The sequence below is a fragment of the Botryllus schlosseri genome, chromosome 1 (assembly GCF_051294905.1).
Source record: "Botryllus schlosseri isolate E-star chromosome 1, Bs_hap1, whole genome shotgun sequence".
NCBI lineage: Eukaryota > Metazoa > Chordata > Ascidiacea > Stolidobranchia > Styelidae > Botryllus > Botryllus schlosseri.
In genome coordinates, this window is record NC_137236.1 from 38,968,637 (window position 1) to 38,992,022 (window position 23,386).

General features: G+C 39.8%; 2 long non-coding RNA genes across 2 annotated transcripts; both read left to right on the plus strand.

The window, feature by feature from the left end:
* Window positions 1-9,667: 9,667 nt before the first annotated feature.
* LOC145449384 (uncharacterized) lies at window positions 9,668-16,508 on the plus strand. The gene is made up of 3 exons (XR_013918241.1): window positions 9,668-9,993; window positions 13,747-13,857; window positions 15,789-16,508. It is a non-coding gene; the product is annotated as an uncharacterized LOC145449384 (long non-coding RNA).
* A 2,126-nt stretch (window positions 16,509-18,634) lies between these two features.
* LOC145439343 (uncharacterized) lies at window positions 18,635-21,099 on the plus strand. The gene is made up of 3 exons (XR_013915153.1): window positions 18,635-18,970; window positions 19,707-19,802; window positions 21,001-21,099. It is a non-coding gene; the product is annotated as an uncharacterized LOC145439343 (long non-coding RNA).
* The last annotated feature ends 2,287 nt before the right edge of the window (window positions 21,100-23,386 follow it).

Genomic DNA, 23,386 nt, shown 5'->3' on the forward strand with positions numbered 1-23,386 from the left:
GAGGTATGTTTCGATCTGTCCATGTGCGATATTTTCATACCAACGGGGAGATAGCATCTGTATCTAGCGTAAAGCGTTATGTAAGGCAACTGACTTAGTTGGTTTGCTAGCAAGCTAGACCGAGTAATGTGAGGAAATCTGTGATTTAGTAGCGGTAGGATTTTACTGTTTTTATGTAAGCCAAGAGAGTCTGATTACTTAAGGCAGTATTCAAAATATAGTTCCGGTGCAGTACCTAATCAAGTCACCAATATACTGACATAATGGTGCCCAATACACATTGTATATTAACGTTATGAGCGTTTTAGAAGGCAATTAATAAACGGGTAGTAGAATTAAATTCAACTGCAGGCGAGCTATTACACCATCGATCAAGAGCAAAGAATTTCCTTATTATCCCTGCCCTGCTAAGACTTATTTCAACTGTAAAAATTTCAAATACATGAAGGAAAAGTTGAGTCGTTGATTAAGCTGCTAATTCGATTTTAACGAGATTTTTCGACATTTATATATTATTGCTGGAGACTTTGGCAGTGTGTAATTCGATCACCTCTGCTCTACAATGTGGATTAGGACGTTGCATTATAGATTAGAACAGAGCAGTTGAGCGTATACGTACTTGACTCGTTCTTAGGTCCAAGGAATGTATTTGCAGCATTTGTGCACCAATTTGTCATATTTTGGACTAATTTGACTCAATAGTTAGTCATTGATTGAGTACATCGCTGAGTCTCCTAACAACCTAATCATCGTTGCTAATTACCTTTGAGAACACTGCATTATTATTCTCTATCAAGACACAGGATATTGAGTTTAGTCGAGTTTACGAATTAAGGCAAGATCAATATAATAGGACCAACTAATTCATCACGTCTAAAAGACTAGATTCGCAAATGTCGAAGCAATGTTTGAGTGAGGTCAAAATTTGAACGTAACTAATACCCAGAATTTAGTTACCGTCGTGACACAAAACTGATTTTGATCCATTGCCGATAGCACATGTTCCCACGAGACTTTATTTATTATAATCGCAGAGTAAATAACTCAACCTAGACGAAACGTCGTTATGCGTTGCCCGCTCATTTTATTAGTCTTTAAACAGAATTACGAGGCAGAAAGCGGCACCAGTGTATTGCTATACTAAGCTGTAGTAAAATAAGTCAGGTCATTACATGTATTGGAATCACGGCCGTGAACATTACCTTGTATCGTCGCAGATTATACACCACGGGCAAGCTTTCAGAGCGTCCCATGGCGGTATTGTAATTGTGTTTTGTGAGATGCCGGCTTGAATTTTTAAAATGGGATGTTTACGAAACACCGGTTTGCATTTGAATAATTCAGGATTTCGCGAGAAAAAAGCTTGTGTCCGTGACGAATATGTGACTGTAAATGCATAGTAATTGTGTAGCGCGTACGGAGCCATGCGAAATCTTATATCATATCAAGAGGAGCAGACGCATCGTTGACGGTATTGAAGATATAGTCGAGTCTCCGCTTATTGTGGCAGTGATTTGCAAGCAGATGTAGGCCTATTCAAAGTGGTCAGAGTTGTTACTCACGCGGAAGAGTGTTGAGGAATAAAGAAATATATTTGCAGAGCTTCGTGAAGGCACAAAACTTGAATATACAATTGGATAGTAACATAGTATTTTCATATTGAAATGAACCCAAATATTTTCGGGTGACACTCTTCTGATTCTTCTGACGTAATTGTCAATAACGAGTAGAGAATTGGAAGGAACATTGTATATCAGCAATCGAATCACAAAATATGACGTCATCGTTAGGAAATCTTGGTGAAGAGAGCTTCTAAGCTGAAAGTACAATTTTTAGATGGCTCACGTGCTTCTTCTGTACGCATAGGCGTGGTTGGTGTATCTTGATAAGAGTCGATTCCAAGGCACCCAAATCAAAGTGTGAACGGCGATCTTTCCTCAAAATCTGTTCAAGTATAGAAGTGGATTTAAGTAAGTGTACAATTGAATAATGTATTCGTATTGAAGTAAACCCAAGTAATTTCGCCTGAGTTGAGTTGAGATTAGGCCATCTGTTCGTCTCAATCATTCAACTGTATACTGAAGTTCTGAATGGCTAACAGTCCCGTCAAATACCTGAGTAAGTAGTTGAGGTAAGCAAAGGTACCTTAGTTCTCCGAATAAGTAAAAGATCCTAGTCACTGATCATGACCACATCTGCTAACAAGGAAGATCAAATCTCCCCACGCATATGCGTTAAACAAGTGATATGGAAAGTAATCAAGTATATAGTTCGCGACTGAATTTCCTTCGCAGATACTGAATGTTTAATTCTAATGAAAGATTTTCAGATGCAGTAAGCCTTTTGATTTAGAGATTTTACTTTAACCTTTCATGAACAGTCTTATATCAGAAATTGATCCTATTATAAGATTCCGTACCGAGAGATGATCACTGAAGACTGAACAGTGAACATGGACAATGGACATGATCATTGGAACACTGATCAGGATTGTATGAGAGTCTCGCACTAAAATTGTCTGTTATACGTTGGAGCTTGGAATGAGATAACTATCTCTCAATGTTTATAGATGCTACAAGCCTGCGTTGAATCGAGTTCAGCGTCTGCTAATCGGATTGCTGAAATTGAAATATCGCGGTGACTAAATTGAATTAACTGATGCGCCAGGATTTCGTCGGAACTGCCTTCGATCAGACGCAATACACTCAACGAATGGTTGCTATTGGAACAGCTGACCGAAATGGATTAAATCGACAATTGATTACAAGAGTAATATTACAGGGAATTGGTAAATTACGCTGGATATTCTTTACTGGACTTATTGCTTCTAATTGTACAAATGCGATCAACATTCCCAACCAAATATGCATTTAAGAAGAGAGTATGAGAGCATGAGTATTGCCATTGTGAGTTTATTTAGCAGTTGGTGACAAACGATAAATCGTCTTGAACCGTAAGAATTCGAATTATATCTTAATTGGAGCTGCCGTAAGAAATATGCTCATATTATTGGCGTATCATCCGTATCATAACGAGTTCAGGTGAGTTAGTAGCAATTATGTTTGCTGTGTTAAATTGTTAATATTGTATTCATCAAATTGAGATATCGACAAATAGGCATGTAACATATGTGAGGTCTTTAATATCAGGAAATCGTTGATTTAGTGGCGTTAGGAAGACGCAGTTTATCCATTTAGACCACAAGACTCTCATTAGTACAGTACGTGTCCGAAATATAGTTCCAGTAAGAGTACTCCGAAACTAATCAGGCTTGTACTATGTCAGCATCGTGGTGCGAAATATATGGTGAACATAAATCATCATGTAAGAATGTTATGGGCATTTCCGAATCGATTCAAAGTACGGTTAATAAGATTGATATAATCAATGAAATCCTATCAAACCTCTCGGGGTTTTAATCTCTGCGCCTTATAAATACCCTCTCGATATAAGCCGGGGTTGAATATGTGAGTGTTAGTTTAGTCGCCTTTGTAGACGTGCGGCGGCTCAAATTTTAACGGAATTGCCTGTCAGACAGACCTGATATCAAACGCCTCGAGTCCTCAGAGAATTCGTATCGTTTCACCGCGTGAAGGTGTAGCTGTCATTTATCGTCGATATTTTGTTATTGAGACAAGGTTGCGGCGTACGCCAGCATGAGATGTTCTCGCGATATTCGCGTGAAGTTTTGACAGGGAGATGCCAAATGTATAATTAGATTATACGCGACATATATATCGTGCGATGCGCCGACTTTTAAAACGGATTATTCGCGGTAATATACGAATAAGGATACCGGATGTTTACAGCACTCAGGATCTAGTGTTATAATCACTTGTCATCTGGATATTTCCTAAGAATTGCTAGTGACTTCGAGTGGCAGAACTGATTCTTTTGATAAGTCTGTCCGCTACGCCGGAAGAGACGTAGATGGGGTAGTGTAAGTCATACATTTTGGGAAATCCATCAGATCGGAGAGACAGGGATGACTGACGATAGAATTGTCAATATTCATTCATCGTGTTGCCGTATGTAATATGGTGTAATATTTATGGTAAACGTTGTATTCAATTCTCTACTAGTTGCTGGTGATTACCCTTGGACGAGCGTCAGCAGTGAATATTCGGGTTTATTTCAATATAAATATATTATTCAATTGCATTTTGTGGTTACATGAAACACCAACTATTGTGGACGCGATTCGTTGACTACGCCTCGGCGTGTAAGCGTTAGTTTCAGATGCCTTATGTAGTTAGGCGTGCCTCTTTTCGTGGTTCTATATAGCCTTTATACCTTTAGGCTTGCTTGACATCATATTAGAATACAGGCTGTATATCCATACTATTCTTTTAGTGGCGTATGTCATATGTATAATATGATATGCTATATCTGTGTCACGCATTGCAACAGTACTTCTTAGAGCTGAGTGATGTCTGCATAATCAGACGGAACCCTCTGGTTATCATGCAGAATTCATGTCCTAATTCTAACAAGGCTGCATATTCGTAGGATATTATATACTACTGGGGTCAATATGTCTCAGCGGTTGACGTGAGACTGTTAGGTGGTGGGTCAGAATTTTCTAGTTATCCTTACGCACCGTTTAAGCAGAGACGTAATCTCACGTGGTCTTCTCACTTTCTAAACCAGGGGTCGATAACTCAAAACTGTTCGCAAGCCACATTTCAAATTTCGTAGAAGCCACGGGCCGCATGAATTCAATATCGAGATAAAATAGGCCACACAGTTTAACACCACGTTTTTGGAACTATTCGTCGGTACAACGCTCTGCTTTCTGACATGGGCGACGGGCATAGTTACCACAAATTATAAAATATCTCGATCATCACTTTCATTCAATTTTAAACTATGAACTGCGCGCGATATCTGACAATACTTCGCAGCGACTAAAGAATCGGCATCGAGGTTAGCTAGCCACGGTATTTGCTGGAAAACTCGTAAAGCTTGATCATATGAGGAAGCCTCGAGTCGTTTTTCAAGCGTCTCGGTCTTGGCAGTGTCTGGGCCATTGCACGCCAAGGCAATATGCCCATTGCCAGTTCATATCCTCCAGGGAATGTTTATCGTTTCGATTCTAGCAGAGCGCCGTATTTACTGAACATTCACCCGGTGTATATTAAACATGCGGAGATTGGGGTGTTGATCACATTTCACCGTAATGTGGCCGAAATTAGACCACTTTTGACGAAATTGCGCCCGCTGGAAATGAGAGTAAGTTGAAGGAAAATAAGTCAGAGGTGGCAAAAGCAGTCATTTTCGATACTCACGTAGAAGTAGAAGTAACGCCGTATATATCTACAAGCAAGCCAAAACGTATTTATTATGGGCCTAGTTTTGCCTGGAAAATTGGAAACATTATTAGATGGTGAAGTAGTTCAGCAGTGTTTCTGATCCAGCGTGCCGCGGCACACTAGTGTGCCAATTGGACTGCTCAGGGGTGACGCGAGCAAATGTATTAAACAAGGTCGACCTATAACAATAAATGCGGAAACCATATTCTGAGTGTGGCATATTCGAGGGTTCTATTATTTTAACCCGCTCAAGAGTGCAATGTGCAATGCGATGCGATGGACAGATACCATGATGCCGAAACGACCAGTTACGGTCTTTCAATCTGGCATACCCATCAGCCTTATGTCAGTGTTCGATCTTTATCTTTCTATGCTTCCTCGCTATTTTCAATCTGTTCCCTGGATTGGTCCTTGGTCGGGTCTTTCTCTTGTATTTTTATTGTGAAGGCGCTGCGAGAACAGCGACGTACGGGAGGAGAATCTCCCACGCTTCGTAACTTGCTACCAACATGAATCCAACTGGGGCATCCGTCGTCAATGATAGTGATAAGCTGGTCCCCAACATTTTGTAGCATTTTTGGGACGGCGAAAACTAAACATAAGGTCATCACTCGGACAATCGGCTAGTGATGTTGAGGTGTCACCAAAGCTGTTGAACTTTGTTTTAGTCACCCCCATCATAGCCGGAGGCAAAACATTGACAGGGAACAGGTTCATGACTTTTTTCTGTTTATTTATTTTTTCCTCATCTTGCCAAATCGTCGAGATCTATGGTCTGGTCATGTTGCACCATACCGATATTGCTTACTGTGATTTATGAGATGCCAACTTGAAGCACGGTCCACTTTCGCCCCAGACGACTTGTAAGACACTGCTTGTACAGATCCAAGGGTGATGAGGGGCCTTGGTAAACCTCCAACAATCATAAAGGGATTCTGGACTCGAACCCGCGACCCATTTGTGTTGCAACGTAGCACGACGCTACTCGCCATGTCGGGTACTGGAGGTGCTATGGGGTGCCGCGAACTATTTCTTCCTATGAGAGGGTTGAGAACCACTGATTTGAAGCCATACCTTGATCTATCTACTTGATATAGAAGTAGTAGTGCTTTGTTATTGACTACCTTAAGAAATACGTTGTTAATTCGCTTTAATTGAGCCCGAAATGGGGGTCTTGGTAGCAAGGAAAACAGGCTACCTACTCAAAGTTGTGTATGTTATCAATGTTTTCTGTTAGCGAGCGTTGCAATTTGTTAATGTATTTTTGTTTGGATGGTGGAGGTTAAGCATGAGTGGTTACGTAGAGCGTCAGAGAGCACGTGTCCAGAAACACTGGATTAGTCCTTGAGATAAGCTCACATGATTCGGGACACACGACACAAACAGCAAAGCGACATGTCATGAACTGTTGAATAACGACTGCATAGCAAAGTGCTGTGAGCCAATTTCTTCTCCAGCTTATCTAGACACATCAGTTGGCTGCTCATGCGACACGAAAAAAATCACGCACTGTATGTAGTACATTTGATGCCAGCTTAACAACGTGCTATGTTGATTCAGGCGAACAGAAGTACGGCGATTCATTAAAGTATATTTACTCATATGTATGTTATGAATATACCTTTTATATACCTTATTCTCGGTGACGCATACCAGGTGAGGATAGCAACTATTGTACCGACTATGGATTCCATTTTATCACCCATTTTATCACCGATGCAAATTTTACAGTGTATTAAAATCACATCAGTGCAAATAGTTGTGTTCAAAGTAACGACCCAATACTGAAATTCAGTTTAAGCGAACTATCACATATATATTTTGGCGATTGACTGTCGCGTTTGGGCTTTTGGCTCACGTAAGCATGATAAAGTGCGGCACTGGAAATAGATTTATACAAACAACAACGTTTACCTCGATCAGACCACTGAAAGTCAAATTGCCAATGGCTTGATTTTCAACAGTGGCATAACATGGTATTACGGTATCGAGTACAGCGCCTTCACCATCTGAATTATATGCGACTTTTTCAATAATTAGTCTAAATACCCGTAATGCGTCACACATTCTGTCGTTTCGGAGTTACATTCGACTCCATATGCTAATTGAGGTCGAAGGTATTCGGAAAACGCGCACCGAATATCCTCAGTACCTAAAATTGAGATGTCGTATTCAAATCTTACGAAATGACCATATCGGGACACCTAGCCCTACCGATTTCTGTGATAGGTAATTGTACTGTTTATAGTAGGATAAATTTGTGGCTGACGTCCTTGTTTACAGCGATGCTGTAGTACCGCGACATTAATTACATCTTAGCAATCAGGCGATACGGTAAAACACTGTAGCGATTCCTTCGGTTTCCCAGAACGCCTATCCAATATGCAACGTATCAGACCATTCGAAGATATGCGCTATAAATAATAAATATGGGTTGAAAAAAGCCAGTCTTTGTTACCGTCAGGCCGTTCGTCAGTTCAGTCTATTGCGCATTCGACACAACTGAGTCAATGTTTACAACATCATAAACCAATTTGAACTGATATTGACTGTGACTTGTCACGTTACGATTTCTGACTACTCTTAAACACAGCAATACGTTCCTATATAAAGCTTCTCTCATACGTGAACATATTAGTAGAATAAATTCAACGTTATGAAATACCGTCATACACTAGTTAGTCATCGGTCTACCTTAAAACACGGTTTAGAATGAAATGCAGTAATGATCGCCTAATCTGCTTACGATGAAATATATAGCGTGAGGCAGTCTAATTCTGTATCTCACCTTGAGATGTCTTCGTCGTTATTGGTAACGCGGTACGAAGTAATTGAGTGCATGATGACATTGTATCTTGCAAACGTGTTGGATGCAACATCGTACTAAAAAGTGTGAGGGAAAATCATGCAGGGTAATAATTTACTATTGAGTTCAATTTATTAATAAGTTCATCATTTCTAAGTATCGCAAGACCGCGATAAAATGAGGAGATAGCAAAAAGTTTACACGTCCGAGTGTAGTGTAGTCCTATATAGTCCACTAAATGAAGATAACACGTAAGGACAAGCGATAAAAAAGGAGTAGCGTTATGTGCTATGAGGTGAAGTCACAATTGTGCGTTTAAGTATAATATGTACTATGTATTTCCGTTCTATTTTACACTAGGGATGGTGTGAACGTGAGGTTCACGTTCGCTTTCTGTGTGTGAACCTGCGAGAATAAGCGGTTCACGTTCACAAACGAACCTTCGTAGGTTCTGCACTGTGAACCTTTTTCACATATTACAATTTTTCACGTCATTATAACCTCCTCGTTTTAAATTATTTGCATTTTAATTTCGGGCCACTCTATGCATGGCGCTGGCAGAATTTTAAAAAGTCAACACTAAGCGAGCGTGAGCCTTGGGAATATGAAGACTTTTTCTTGCTTTGTTACAAAAGTTTGCTCGAAGTAGCCAGTTTTCCTTCTGTGAATATTTATAGTGACACTCTGCTGTGAGCTTGCCAGCTTGACCCGGCATCACACGACATCAATAGTGAAATACGCTCCATGTAGGTAGTCAGCGAAAGAGGCTTATTAAATCAATTAATCAAATTGATATAAAGAATACATCGTTGTCTAATGTAACAAATCTAGCAAGCGTACGGAATCCATCTTGGTTTGATATGTTTATTGTATCATAAAAACCAAATCGGTGCGATTTGGGTGTTAGCTACCGTATAACTTGTTTATGGGGTAATATCGGTAGCTGGTATAGAAACCCGTGTTACACTCTGCTCAATATCAACGTATCAATAGTCAGACGCCGAATACAATCGTCCTGTCTGGCCTAGACCGTTGAGGCGTAGGCTTATATTCCCTTGCAAGTCCTCGTCGAAATTGTTGGCAAAGCGATATTGATTTTATGGAATTATTATATCGTTTGATTGCTCCAGTTGATACATTTGGTGACGTTTAAAAAGTCGGCATGTAATTCACTTCACTGAAGTGTAGCATTGGAATTGGCAATATGACGTCACATGACGTTATAGGATCGCGTTCGCGTTCACGCAGAACCTTTGAAAAAGGTTCGCATTCACACGAACCTGAACCTTCAGGGAGGTGCACATCAACCCTATTTATACCCTTGATTAGATTCAGTATAACAAGCGTAGAAACACTTGTAATGACAGATTTAGTGAGAGATTTGACTTCGGTGTATGTTTGACTTCATTGGGTGAATTAATACCACTCAGTACCTAATATATTATGAAGTAACGTACACATTGTTTAACCCTATATCTACTATTCGTGTATCTACTAGTAATTGCACCGCCCGAACAAGTGTGTGAGAAAATTTCGATTTTCACTTTTGATTATGCAGAATCAAGTTAGAACAGGCTTTTCAATGGGAAAATACGAAAACTATAATTACAACGTGCTGATTATAGCCAGCATGATTCCTTACATGGGAATTACTTAAATCCCGGCAATTCCCGCGATCTTACGCAAGGCATTGTCTGATCGCATTGTCTGATCGCATTGTCGTATCTATTTTCAGAGTGATAAACATAACAACTAACAAATATCTACCGAAAGATTAATCCTTTTCGGAAGCTATCATAGCAGTCTACGATTTTCGTCGGGATATAACGATTGGATTAAGCATTATGGCGGAGCTTGCAAACCAGACGACTCTCGGTAAGTTTAGTTACGTATTTATCCCGGGTTCATTGATGCTATATTGACTTTATCAATTTGCTTGTTGACTACAGAATTCTTTTCGGTACCAGGCGTTGATCCAATCCACGGTATTAGTCGATCATTGCCGATTTTGTGGTCCATAGCTCTGAACGCTATTATTGTCATCAAGTGAACATAGTGAGACTAAATTTATTGAAGTCGCTGAGTTTCTAGCGACACGGTACTGCTTTTGTGCTTGTGTATCAACGTAAAGTTTATTTCCTATGCTTTACCACGCGTCATGTTAGGAGTATTTCGCTCAGTTGAATATCCATAGGAGATGGAAATAGTCCAAAATTATCGCAGCCTGACTAAGTTGCGAAAGTAGGCTTACTCGAGTCTTAGCGTGCATGAGTGCTCCGAGTACCCTGTGTGCTTGAGTAGCTATGCATGGCAAACGCGTCCATACTCCTTACCATCGTAGTCGGCGCTCCGTTAACTGCGGTATTTTCTTATAAATATATGCACTCATTCTAAAATCATTATTCACAAAACGATTTACTCTTTATGAGTGGATTTGGTATATATAATGTTGTACTAACAAAGACTGATGTCTTGTGATATTGTCAGTTGCACAACGCAATAATTTTCATGTAACACAGAATAATATGAGTGACGTTTCTTTGGACGAAGCGAAATTGAGATCCGAGAGTACATAACATTTTAAATATTTGATAACACCACGAAAACAGGCGTTTAGGTCGCTCGAAAACAACTTGGCCGATATAAGGTCGAAGGTGACGAAGCAGGGTACGAAGTATAATTGCGGTTTGTAGCCCGTGATTAAAGACTGACAAACTGTGTTTGGCGAGAAGATACATTCACGTCACATCATAGCTACGTTACGAAGTTACATAAAGATTTCGGGGAAGTACGCGGAGTTCAGTCACAGTCGTATCGTAATCTCATAAACAATTGTGGATATATGGTCACTGATTTCGACGATTTATATGCTTGTGATATTTAGGATTTCTCGGCAGCACGCAACCCAGAAAAACAAGCGTCATCAAATCATTACTATCGTAAACTGACCACAAAGTGGTTAACATAGTCAGCGTTGGTACTCAGGTACTTTCTAAATTGGTAGATGCATATTTCCGACAACGCTAAATCACTAGTGTGACTACAGATAGATGCTATAATCGAATATATATATTCAGTTATTTGGCCCTGTTATTATGACGATTTCACTCATGAAAACGATGCAACCCGACAAAAAAAAACTTTCGCTTTTACAAAGTCCAAAGTGTCGAAGTTACGGAGTTTCTCTTAAATGTTAGTTGAAATGGAAGTAGTCAACAACATAACCATTGGGATAAGCATACAGTGCAAGAACGCAACACCTACACGAGTAGGCCCTAGGTCTACTCCAAAAATAGAGGTAGGTCTACTAGCTTACTGAAAATTGCCAACGTAAAACACGGACAGTCCAACGCCCCACTTCTGCGTATTGGCTGTTTCAGGCCAATTTAAAATCAAGTGTTTGTTATACATGAGTCGAAATCTTTGCGAATTTATGATACTTGCAGGCTTGAAAACTAATTAGCTCTTACGTCTATGCTAGGGTTACCATACGTCTTCCTTTAAGAGGATTTGTCCTCCTTTTTCAGGAAATTTAAAATATCCTCCGAGGACGGCTAGACGTCCTATTTTTTGACAATTCGATCTCCTTTACAGCTTTTACAGCTGGGCTAAGGGACAGGGTCAACTGAAAATTGGCTTTATTGACGTGAAATAGGTCATGCGGACGTTCGAATGAGTCATTTGGGAGTCGAATCAGAATGATGACATTTTTTTAGTCAACGCAACAAAATTTCCGGTAAATATTTCAAAATCCGCTGTTTTCAATTTCGGTACACGAACTTGTAGGTTTTCAAAAAGTGTCCTTTTTTCCGGTTTCCAAAATGTGGTAACTCTAGTCCAGTGGTTCTCAACCTTTTTGTCTTCGCGGACCCCTTTTGTACCGTGACGAACCCCGCGGACCCCTCAAGTTTTAGTTCAAATGTAGCTCAATTATCGTGCAACCGTCATATGTCTTGAGCGAATATTGACTATAGGCTAGTGATAAACAGCAACAAAATGACCGTTCATGAAAAAAAATATCATACTATATGTAGGAATATGGATAGACATTTATTATTTCGAAGGAACTTTTGCAGTTGTATTTCTAATTTCTTGAAATATGTGATCGTGTCTTGAAAATTCACGCGCTTGATTTGATATGAACGAGTGCCCATAATCTATTGCCACAAAGGTAGCTGGCGGCGAATGTAATAATAACGCCTGACGCTAACGACGATACCTTTGAGCACGATCGCAACATATACGGCACCCAAATTGAGAAACATATTTGACAATGAAGTTATCACTTCCAGACGAGTCATTTCTATATAGCAGCTCATCTTCAAGATATTCTGAAATAGTGGTTATGTATACCACAGGAGAAAATGGATTCCGTGATAAGGTTTTAATCCCTTTTTTGAGACAGACTAAAAATAAACTATTTTGAACAAAACTCAACAACACATCTTTAAGCAGCAATATGTTTGTATCTGTAGGCTATTGGCAACTTGGAAATTAAAATGAGTTTACGCCAGGCGTGTCAAACATAGACGATTTTTTCCGGCCCGCGAATCCATTCTGTGTAGATTGAAAAATGCTTGTATTATTATCCGGCACCTTTGTCACAAATGTTGATTTGTTTGGATGAAAATACTTCTGTTAAATATTCCCCCAAGACAGCAAATGTCGAGTCTGTTCGTAGGCCACATTATAATCACCAGACTACAATGTTTTGGTTTCCCACTTGTTACCACTATAGGAACAAATCAGTCACATTGACACTCAATTTCGAAAAGGCAAAAAATGGTTACTGCAGAGTTGAGTTTTATGGAATAATGTGCCAAAAAGTAGTTATTCACACAAGCGAAAACGACAATGCCGGACCTTTATATGAAGTTTACATGGATAATTCAAATATCAGTGCAGTGGTCGCGGTGCTGTATCCATTTCTGACTCAAAAGGTCCCCGCAGTCTAGAGAAACCTGAATCGTGATTTAATACGAAAATCAACAAATTCAAAAGTCAGTTTAATCTAATTAATCTCTCACAACGCATACACACGGCTAACGCCAGATTACGACTTTAAAGGGAGCATAGAAATAAGTGAACTTGTATCGTCGCTATCGTCACCGTTTTAGCAGCGGTTTGTAAGTGTATGCAGCCAGCCAATCATCATCGTCAATTCCATTGTTCGCAAATAAAAGTGTCACTACTAGCTAGAATAAAACCCCTATGATCCGTGATGCAATTGCAATATACTATTATCTGCATTTATGCTTGGCAATAAAATGCTCAAGTGAAAAGCAAAGCGTGCGGCCGGCGAGCATTTGGAAGGTTTGAATCCGGCCGGCGTCGTAATTTGAGTTCGACACCCCTGGTTTACACAGTAGGATATTTAATCCCATACGGCCATTCTGTGGATGTACTTACTGAAGCATTGGAAGCTTGAAGCGAAACTGTTTCGTGATTTATAAAAAAGTAAAAATGGTTTCAATCATTTTGTAAATTCAGAGGTCTCGCGGACCCCCTGAGAATGCTTCGCGGACCCCCAGGGGTCCGCGGACCCCCGGTTGAGAACCACTGCTCTAGTCTATGCAGACTATGTACAATACATGCCCATACTTCATACTGTATACCACTTCTTTTTAGAAGTGCCGAGCGCGACGAAGCCAGTGCGAACCTCCCCGAAGTTGGTGCCAAACGGAAAGAGGCACTTGTTCAAGAGAAGAGACACTCCTATGACCCTCGACGTCAGCGGACGTAAGACATTCGTTCGCTGCGATTTTGCCACGTGCTATACCCCCGTTCTTACGACTGACAGACACACATAGTTTTATTCATTCAAAGCAAATTTTGTGCTAACACCTCAGTCCAGTTTATTTATAATGTCATCATTTTGAAGCATCTTAAAATTGCGATATGATGAAGACATAGGAAGTCTAGTGAAAACAAGTTAAAGTCGATTTTCAATCAAACACCCACCTTGACTTAGATTTAAATCCTTAGAACCTGTAAACAAGAGGCTTGTACAGTACACTGTATTAAAGTAAGAGAAGATGACATAAAAATGGCAAGCGATGAAAATGAGGTGGCATGTGTCGATATGCGAAATACGTATTTGTCAGATTGTGGCCCGGTAATCTCAAATGCTAACAAGTATTCAATCAGTCGAATCTGATTGCAGGCATGCTTGACGGCAGTCCGATTTCCCGCTAGAGTTTTTTAAGCACGCTACCTTATCGGCATATCAAAATAATACTAAAAAGAGCAACCATAATCTTTCAAGTCCTAATAAAGCGTAGGTTGATGGCATTATAGAATGTGAACATGGAATGGTAACGACCGATTTTGCAGCTTCGTTCCGCTTCGCTGAAGCTTTACTCAGACTTATTTTACGGCAGATACTGTAGGATTTCTGGCAATCCAAAAGTCGTCTTCCAGAGTGCAGAATTAACTGAATCTGGTCTTGATCGAAATAATGTTTTCAACATGACTTCTGTAAATTTCCTGGACAGGCGATATTTCAGATACTGAAGATATTAATATCTAAGGTTTCGACGATGTGCTGTGATTTTAGCGTCCAAATGTTGATCGCCACCGGCGGTACAACGAAATGTCACCGGTCTTGGGGTGCTCTGGGACGGAAGTTACGACCAGCGTCGAAATCTCCGGGTGTGACGAGTCCCTCCTCAGCACGTTTGACATGTCCGGACTAAAGAAATTAACGGCCTTACCGCACCTTCTCTCATAATTGCGAAAAATTCTCATTTCTGTAACTATGTTTCATTTTTATCATAAGCCTGCTGGTATTTTGTCGAAAGGAATGTTATACCCGCTTTTAAAGCAAGAATGCTCTTGAAAGGGAATCCCTTAAAGCGCGAAAAAACTTTTCAAGCTGAAGAAATCCTGCCAATAATGTTCCACTTGATATTTAGTTGCAAAATAATATAAGTGAATAAATAGATTGTAGTTGCACACTGCATCTCGTAAACCCGAATTCGGTGCTTCTTTTTTACCCCCAAGGCATCCGTCGATCCCTATTTAGGAATTGCGGGCATAGAGACTCCGCAAACGTGACAATCTGACTATGCACAGATCAAATCTTACGAGCTGGAGGTAAATCGCCATAAGCGAGAAAAATGTTTCAGTTGAATGAAGGTTCACAGTGCCGAACTACGACAGTTCGTTTGTGAGCGGCGAACCTCCAAATTTCCGAGGTGAACCTCAACCTCACGCTCGTCACTCCACCCCCCCCCCCCCCCCAATAATTAGGATTGTTGCTCTTGTTGAAACTTGGAAGTTGGGCACAAATTAAACTCATTCCGAGTTCAAGAAACATAGGCTACATTTCTCCTAGGCAGTTCAGCCCCCTTCAGATGCCTTTACGCCCCAAAGGTGTGCGCTCCCCCAGTTTGAGAACGACTGGGCTAAATACTATTAAGAGTTGTACTGCGGATGCGGAATGATAGAACTATGCTTTCTCTTGTAATTCGTGCTGAGTGGTGTCCATTCTCGGCGATAGCATTCTCGGTAATGGTTTTCTCGGTATTGACCGGACACCGTGGACATTGAACCACTAGGACGGAAGTGCGTTGTACTTAATGGTAACTATAGGAAGGCTCAAATACATGTACAAAACGCATAAGTTGTGTCTTTATAAACTAGTGAATTTACGGCCGAATTCGTTGCAGTGAAAGGCACAAAGTTCTCGCCGAATTTTGAAGATAATTTTGAGGAAGAACCTACTAAAGATGAGCAAAGCAAATCAAAAGCAACTTCGTGATCTTACAAACTGAGGACATGAACAGATGTCATGCGTGCTCGGCGCCACAGCTCGTTCTGACTTTGCTTTCGCGTTGCCTTGGTTACCACGATATCGCCGATGTCATATATTGTACTGTATTGCTGGCACCACCTACCGGCAGCTGACATTCAACTCTTTTGAAAGTCTGGAATGTAATTTTTCAGAGCAGTCCTTTATGGATGTCAATACTGAATAGTGGGTGGTAGCCTACATAAAATGAAGTTGAATACTTTCTCATGTGTGACGAACAGCATTTCTGATCAAATAGCATTAGCAATATGGCGCGCAACTCATAAGATTTCATATTGAAATCTAGAGAAAACGTATGATATGCCGTGACGTGATGTGTTGTAACCTCCTCTACAACGGGCGGCCTAATTGCGGTTGGATTGCATGTATTTAAATTAAACTTACCGTTTTAATGGACATGGACTGAAGTGGAGTGGATGGCTGGTGTTGAACTATTTCATTTATTCGCGTTATATTCATTACAAGTCACCAGTTCTCGCGAACGCTACTGTGTTCTTGTACGATAGGCTTATGTTGTATGCGTGACAGTGCGTCCTGTGCAGTTATCTTGGAAAATATATGCTATGGAAATTTTATATACATGATGTGAATTTTACAGCGACAAACAGATGTTTGCGAACGTCTGGTGGAAGCGTGGCGAGAATAATATCTGACAGTATTCATCGACATAATTAGTAGGGCTGAGTACACTAATCCGAATCAAGTGCCAATTGCCATCATTGGAGTCGACTATTGAGGGACGGCCTTTTCCCGTACCGAAATCATACTCTCATAGTCCCTGAGTTATTTTATTAACGAAAATTAGTGTTTCAACACTTTCCTCCCGACGTAGGAGCCTCAATCAGCGGTACAACAACCCTAAAAATTTGGAGACCAAAGCTATTGATGATGTGGAGTAACTATAAATTTATTTTCTGTACAATTGCATAAAAGGTATATGTATTCGAATATTTCAAGTATCACATCATGTTATCAGGTTATAAGTAGGGCGATTTTTTTTTCACATTGCAAAAAAAATCAAAACTTTTGTTTAAAATGTAGCTTTAGGTCAAAAAATTGTCAAATTTGTTTACAATTTCATATCTCGCAGCCTACTCTATAGGCCTATCGTTGTACCGTTGACGGCCCATTCTCTGCTCATTGTGAATGATAAACGGTGAAATCGAACAAATAGCTTCACATGATGTTATGCTCAACGTACCGCAATATCTTAACTGAAGCAAGACTGCGTGGGCATTGGTTCCTACATCGAGAAGCACACGATGAAAAATTGCGATGTAGACAACATTGTCAGTATGAAGCAACACGGTGCTTCACCAGCAGTGTACGCACAACTTTAGTGTTGTCAGACAACAACTGCTGCTGTTGAACGTTCTTTCTTAATTCTTGGCAAGATACTGAGTGAGGACAGACACTTTCTGCCTGAGAATGTATCTTTCGTTGTACGACAACAAAATGTATTTTTTTCTACCATAATGCGTCATGTTACTACTGGAATTCTTCATAGATCCAGATTTTGGTAAAGTCAGTCCTAATCCAAACTAATTCGTAAGAGCAGACAATGTCAACCAAAAATAAATATAAGTAATATAATTCCAACATTATGTGCGAAAACGCCAAATACACATACATGAGGGCAAAATTTTGTCAGAAGTAATTTTTTAACGTCAAAAAATTTCTAAATTTTCATTTTTTTAGGTCAGAATCCTTCTTTTTTTAAGTTCAAAAAATCGCCCTAGTTATAAGTGATAGTCGACTCGACTCGAAGAGCTATATTCGATTCGCAACCGAAGCACTCAGATGCTCGATTTTACACAGCCTTAGTAACTGCCCATACCATACACACATCTGAGCCTTTCAATCAATCAACTGCTACAACGAGAGAACGTGGCTGATCGAGAGAAAAAATGTGAGAGAGGTCACGAATGAATTCAAACAGGAGTAGATAACCTTGTTCAACAGTCAGCGCGCCAGCAACGAAGTAATTTTACTTTTCCAAAGTACTCAAGTAGGTTTTTTCTAATAATATTATTTTCTCAGGTGGTTACATTCGTAGATTACTCCCGCTTCTACTTAAACAGTTTAGCTAAAACCAGTTAATGTTTTCAGCGTGCCTTTCGAAAAGTATAAAAAGTAGTTTTGGAGATAAGTTTGCATCACTTTTGCTAGTGTAACTGTAATGAAAACCGCGCGACTATGCGTTGCTGCATTTCGCATAGATATAATGTATACAACATTCAATTGCTTTATACCTTCAACATTTCCAGTTAACATTATCCCCGCCCGATTGTCCTGCTCAAGCTAGCTTCCGATATTAGTCAATATAAGATAGCCTACACATATTGGAATTAAAGTCTCCAGTCTCGTAGTAGAACCGTTAATAAAGAAGCCCGGAGTGACAAGTATTCATTAAATGGCATAAAGTCATCAGTCACTACCGCGAAAATTGACGGGGAACCTTTAAATCGTTCAAGATGCGGAAAGCCATAAAAGATTAGCTGACACTCCAGAGGAAGTTGGGTAGGACGAATTCGGTATTTTACTGCATCGATTAGGGTTCTAATGCATCATTGGTGACTGTCACTGAATGACAATTGCTAGAAATATGTGCAGTTCAGTGTAACGTGGACGGAATAGTTACCCGATTCGACAAGTTGTTTCTAACCAAGGTGCCATGACGCTATTTCCAGTAGGTGGCATATATATATATGTTGCAGTAGTGAGTGTTCTGTTAGAACATTAACCGGTTATAAACGGGCAGAAGTCCTGTATAGTAACAGGGCCATACATGTTACTTGATGTGCAAAGAATTGTCAATGGCTTCCAATATCTACCTATTTAGCGATGTGCAATAAGAACGATGTTGAGTGTGTATAGTTGGGCTATAAGCGCTTCCATAATTCCCTGTACTGCACTATTTTTCGACCATAACATCCGAACTTGTTTTTAGATCATAATTTCCCAGCGACTGATCTGACATGAATGCACTACTGAAAATAGGAACTCTTGTCGCCATGGTGGCCGTTGCCAATTGCAAGTGTAAGAGTCCGTTTGAAGTCCGTGACATTTCCAGCAATAAACAATATATATCACAATAGGTATTGTAGGAGAGTTTGATGTCGTTCAGTCGATAAAACGGAGCCAAATCTGATATCAATTATTTTTATTATCATCATAACATTTGCAGTAGTTAGTTACCTCGAATTAGTGAAAATTATCACATCATAGGTTTTGTACGCTACATATAAAAATAGGGATTATTATATGTAATCATTATCATATATTTACATATATCGTTTAGTGGCAGTGACACGAACTTGTACTTAAAATATACGGATTGAACTGAAAACTGAACAGTTAACATAATGACTTGGACTCGGACTCGAGTCAAAACACTAGGACTCGGACTCGACTCTTTCCTTACCGACTTGGACTTGGACTTGACTCGGTCGTGAATTGAAAATGACTCGACTTGGCTGGATTCAAAACTATAAAATTGAGATTGACTTGTGACTCGGAACCTTGTGACTTGATAACAACCCTGGTCGAGACTCACAAGTTATATATCCACTAAAATTAGTTTTATGTTGTCTTTCAAACATGTTAACAAATCGACCTTTTCACGTCGCAGATTTTGTTATAAGGGCTATTACAGAGAATTCTTATCATGTAAATATTACAATCTTAGGTATATCATACCGACTTGTACACAAAATATATTACATGATCTTGTCAATCCAACAGTTTCGTCGACACTGATAGTGTGATTTTACAGGCTACGGCTTTTTTGGCACCTGCTCGCCAGGAATGTATTGCGATTACGACAGTTTGTGCTCCTACGGCAACGGTCACAAGTGTGCGTACTAAAGAGGTAATGGAAGCGGTTCAAGTAAAACATTTTTGGTTTTCATTAAACGGGCGCAATTTTTCTGTTCGAAGTGTATGCATTGTGCAACCTTTCTTACATACGGAACTGATCTATGTAACTTATATAGCTAGGCCCGTTCCTGTCTTGTGATCGACATATGCTGCGTCTTACAAAAACCTAGGACAAAAGTGGGACGTGCTACTAGTCGGCAGATCAGGAATCACAATAATGGATATTGGCGATTGATGTAACATGACCATGGTAATCGGAGAACACCATGACTAACGAAAAGAACAACAACAATAGATTTGGAGATAGTCACGAGATTCAGTTTATTGTCAGCCGGCTCTATCACAAAAGTCACATTTTCACCCGTTTCTGTTATATTAAGTCATTGGCCCAATCTATTATGGTATAGCCCCGGGGGCGGGCAACTTTTGCATTCGGCGGGCCGGATGAGGGAAAATGAAGTACTTGGCGGGCTGGACTCCTGAATCGATACAGTAAAAGCGTATTTATCCACCTGTACAAGGATTATTCGTATTTAATGTTAACTATATAAGTCTGATGCATAGAGACCGAAACAGCATTCAATCAATTTATCAACGTAATGTACTTCAATAGCTGTTGAAGTTAATGACACATCTGTGATCGATGAAAGTTGTGAACAGATTCTTTGAATTCAGGCTGCATGTCGGACACAAGGAAACAAAGAACTAAAGAATAACTAGCAATCACTTTTATTTGTGTTAGGAAGAATAACCTACAGTCGCTATGATTTGACGTAGTAAGCAAGTATAGTTTATAATTGCGGCAGACTGTGGCCGTGGTCCACATTATTATGTACGACCGGAAACTGTCTGCGGGTCGCACAAAATCACGTCACGGACCGTATGTGAGCCGTCCCTGGTAAAGACGGGTCCCCGATCCCATAAAATTTCGTGCAGAACCGGCCGGGAAATTTGACTCTTAAAGCACGCACACAATAAATTCTGAATCCAATTAGTGGTCTGAGTGTTGAAGTGAAATAATCTCCAAAAAAGCTTCATGGGTTGCAAAGTGCTCAATAATTGCATTAATCTGAAACATCTTGCTCTTATAAGTTATATAGACTTCTAGATATGACAGTCCCGTGAGTAAAAGGGGACTGTATAGATAGGCGAAAGGATAATATCAGAAATTATGCATTTCATCTTTGCAGGATCCAGTGCTTCCGGAAATAAAGATCAACGAGAAAATGCAACAATTTATATTGACTGCCACAGATATAAATAAATCGGGCGATGCAAATTGTCACAAATATATTGCTTTGATGGGGTGAGGGGGACGAATTGTGTTTCATAAAGCTCCAATGATGGAAGTTTTGGCATTTCGTGATCACAAGTGTGGGTCATTCTTGACTTTGCGAAGGTTATATATGCTCTAGGTTTTCTTCATACAGCGAGAATACGAGCTGACATGATCATTAACAGGCTTAAAGATAGCAAAGTTATTTATTGATTATATATATTTATGATATTAATCAAATACACTTTCTTTCTCCGTAAACCCTAAATCATATTACATTCGTGTACCAACTAAAAATAGTACATTGTACGCTCTCTCATTCGAGATTTCATGCTGGTGACGTCATATTTTGTGATATGATTGTTGATATACAATGTTCTTTCCAATTCTCTACTAGTTGCTGACGATTACCCCTGACGAGTGTCAGCCGAAAATATTTGGGTTCAGTTCAATATGAATATACTATTCAATTGTATATTGAAGTTCTGTACCTCCAAGAAGCTCTTCGGAAATATCAATGAATCACGTAACTACAGAGGTGGTAATGTACCCAGCGTTTATACTCGAGTAGAAATATATACAAGGACCGCCTTCAATATCTACACAAGCACGAGTAAACGTCGCTATTCCCAAGACACACCATTGGAAATGGAAATGAAGAAAAAACTTGTTTTAAAGAAATTTGCTGGTGGTTTTAGCAGCATACCTTAAGCGATTATTTCGAGGTGGCTGTACTTACCAAATTGAGAAGTGCGTGACTGAAATGGCTATAATGACGCCAGAAATACACGTCTGTAAATGTTCATTCTATACTGTTTTGGGGTCATTCGACTTGTAGTTCTGTATTTTGAGAAGTGAGAGCAATTGTGGTTGTAGATGCGCATAAAAATAGTTGCCAAAAGATTAGAAAGCACGTGTCGTCGTTTGGCGTGAATCGTGATACCCAGATACCGGTGTTATGTTGTGTGATGTTATGTTCATTGTTCTTGCAGCCACTGCTAGCCCAGAGTCATCACTAACAACTACTGAGTAGCCACTTGCCAGGGCTGAGGGGTCGAAACCATGCACTCCCTTTTTGAACTAAAAACAAACTGCCCATTTGAAATGCGGATTCGATGTCCATTATTGATGTAGTCAGTCGATCCGATTCCTTAAAAACAAAAATGAATGAGTTGCTTCGAAATTAAATTTAGTTATCTGCGTTCTATAGGGATGGTGCAAACCCTTGAAAGGTTCTGGTTCGTGTGAACGCTAGTCTTTTGGAAAGGTCCCAAGTTTAAATGCAAAGAATTTCAACCAAAGAGGATATAATGACGGGAGAATATTTAATATGGTATATGAAAAATGTTCACAGTGCCGAGCCTAACAAGGTTCGTTTGCGATTGCAAGCATCAAAATTTCCGAGGTTCCCACACTGCAAGCACACGCGAACTTCACGATCACACCATCCCTACTTACTTAGTTAGTTGCGAATTGAAATGTCCTTAGCTCTGGTGCCAGTTCTAGTTTCGAAAAGTGAGTATCTCTAGTTTTGGCTGCGCATTTGAAATTGCAGTACACAAATATGCTCTGTTGCGGCGTCTGGCAAAAGCAGCGGCCTTACACGTAAAATATGACATATCGCAAGTGAGCCAAAACGTGCCTTGTTACCATAATTATTTATTGGAAGGAGTAAAAGAGTGGCGCTTATCACCGTTAGGTCTTGTGCGCTACAACATTACTAAATTATGAAGTGGTAACAATGCAAATAAATCGAGCACAAGTCAACACATAGTGTGTCTTGTTAATAGACAGTAGCAGTTGAATTATAATTAAACGAGTATTATATACTACTCCCGTACCGGTCCGGTATACACAGGACTCCAGTTTCACGGGCATTTATACAACCAGAAATCTCGACATGCATTGTGAAGAGCAATTAAAGAACTCAGTCAGTAACACTAGATTTGTAAAAGAAAGAGTAATAGGAGACTAATACTGCCGTATACCCATATACACGAGACTCGAGTTTCATAGGCATTTACTAATTCAAATCCGAACAGACACTGTCAATAGAAATTGAAGAATTTAGTCAGTGACGGCAGTATTCTAAATGAAGGAGTAATTGGAGGTTACTAAGGTACCCTTATACACGAGACTACAGTTTCAAAGGCTTTAACTGAAATCTTCACATGCCCTGTGAATTGCAATTGAAGAACCACCTATATAAAGCATTAGTTCATGTCCTTGAAAATATAAATTGAGAGCAATCTTACATCGATTGCATATTGTATTGTATGCTTGGTGGTCATAAATTCTAT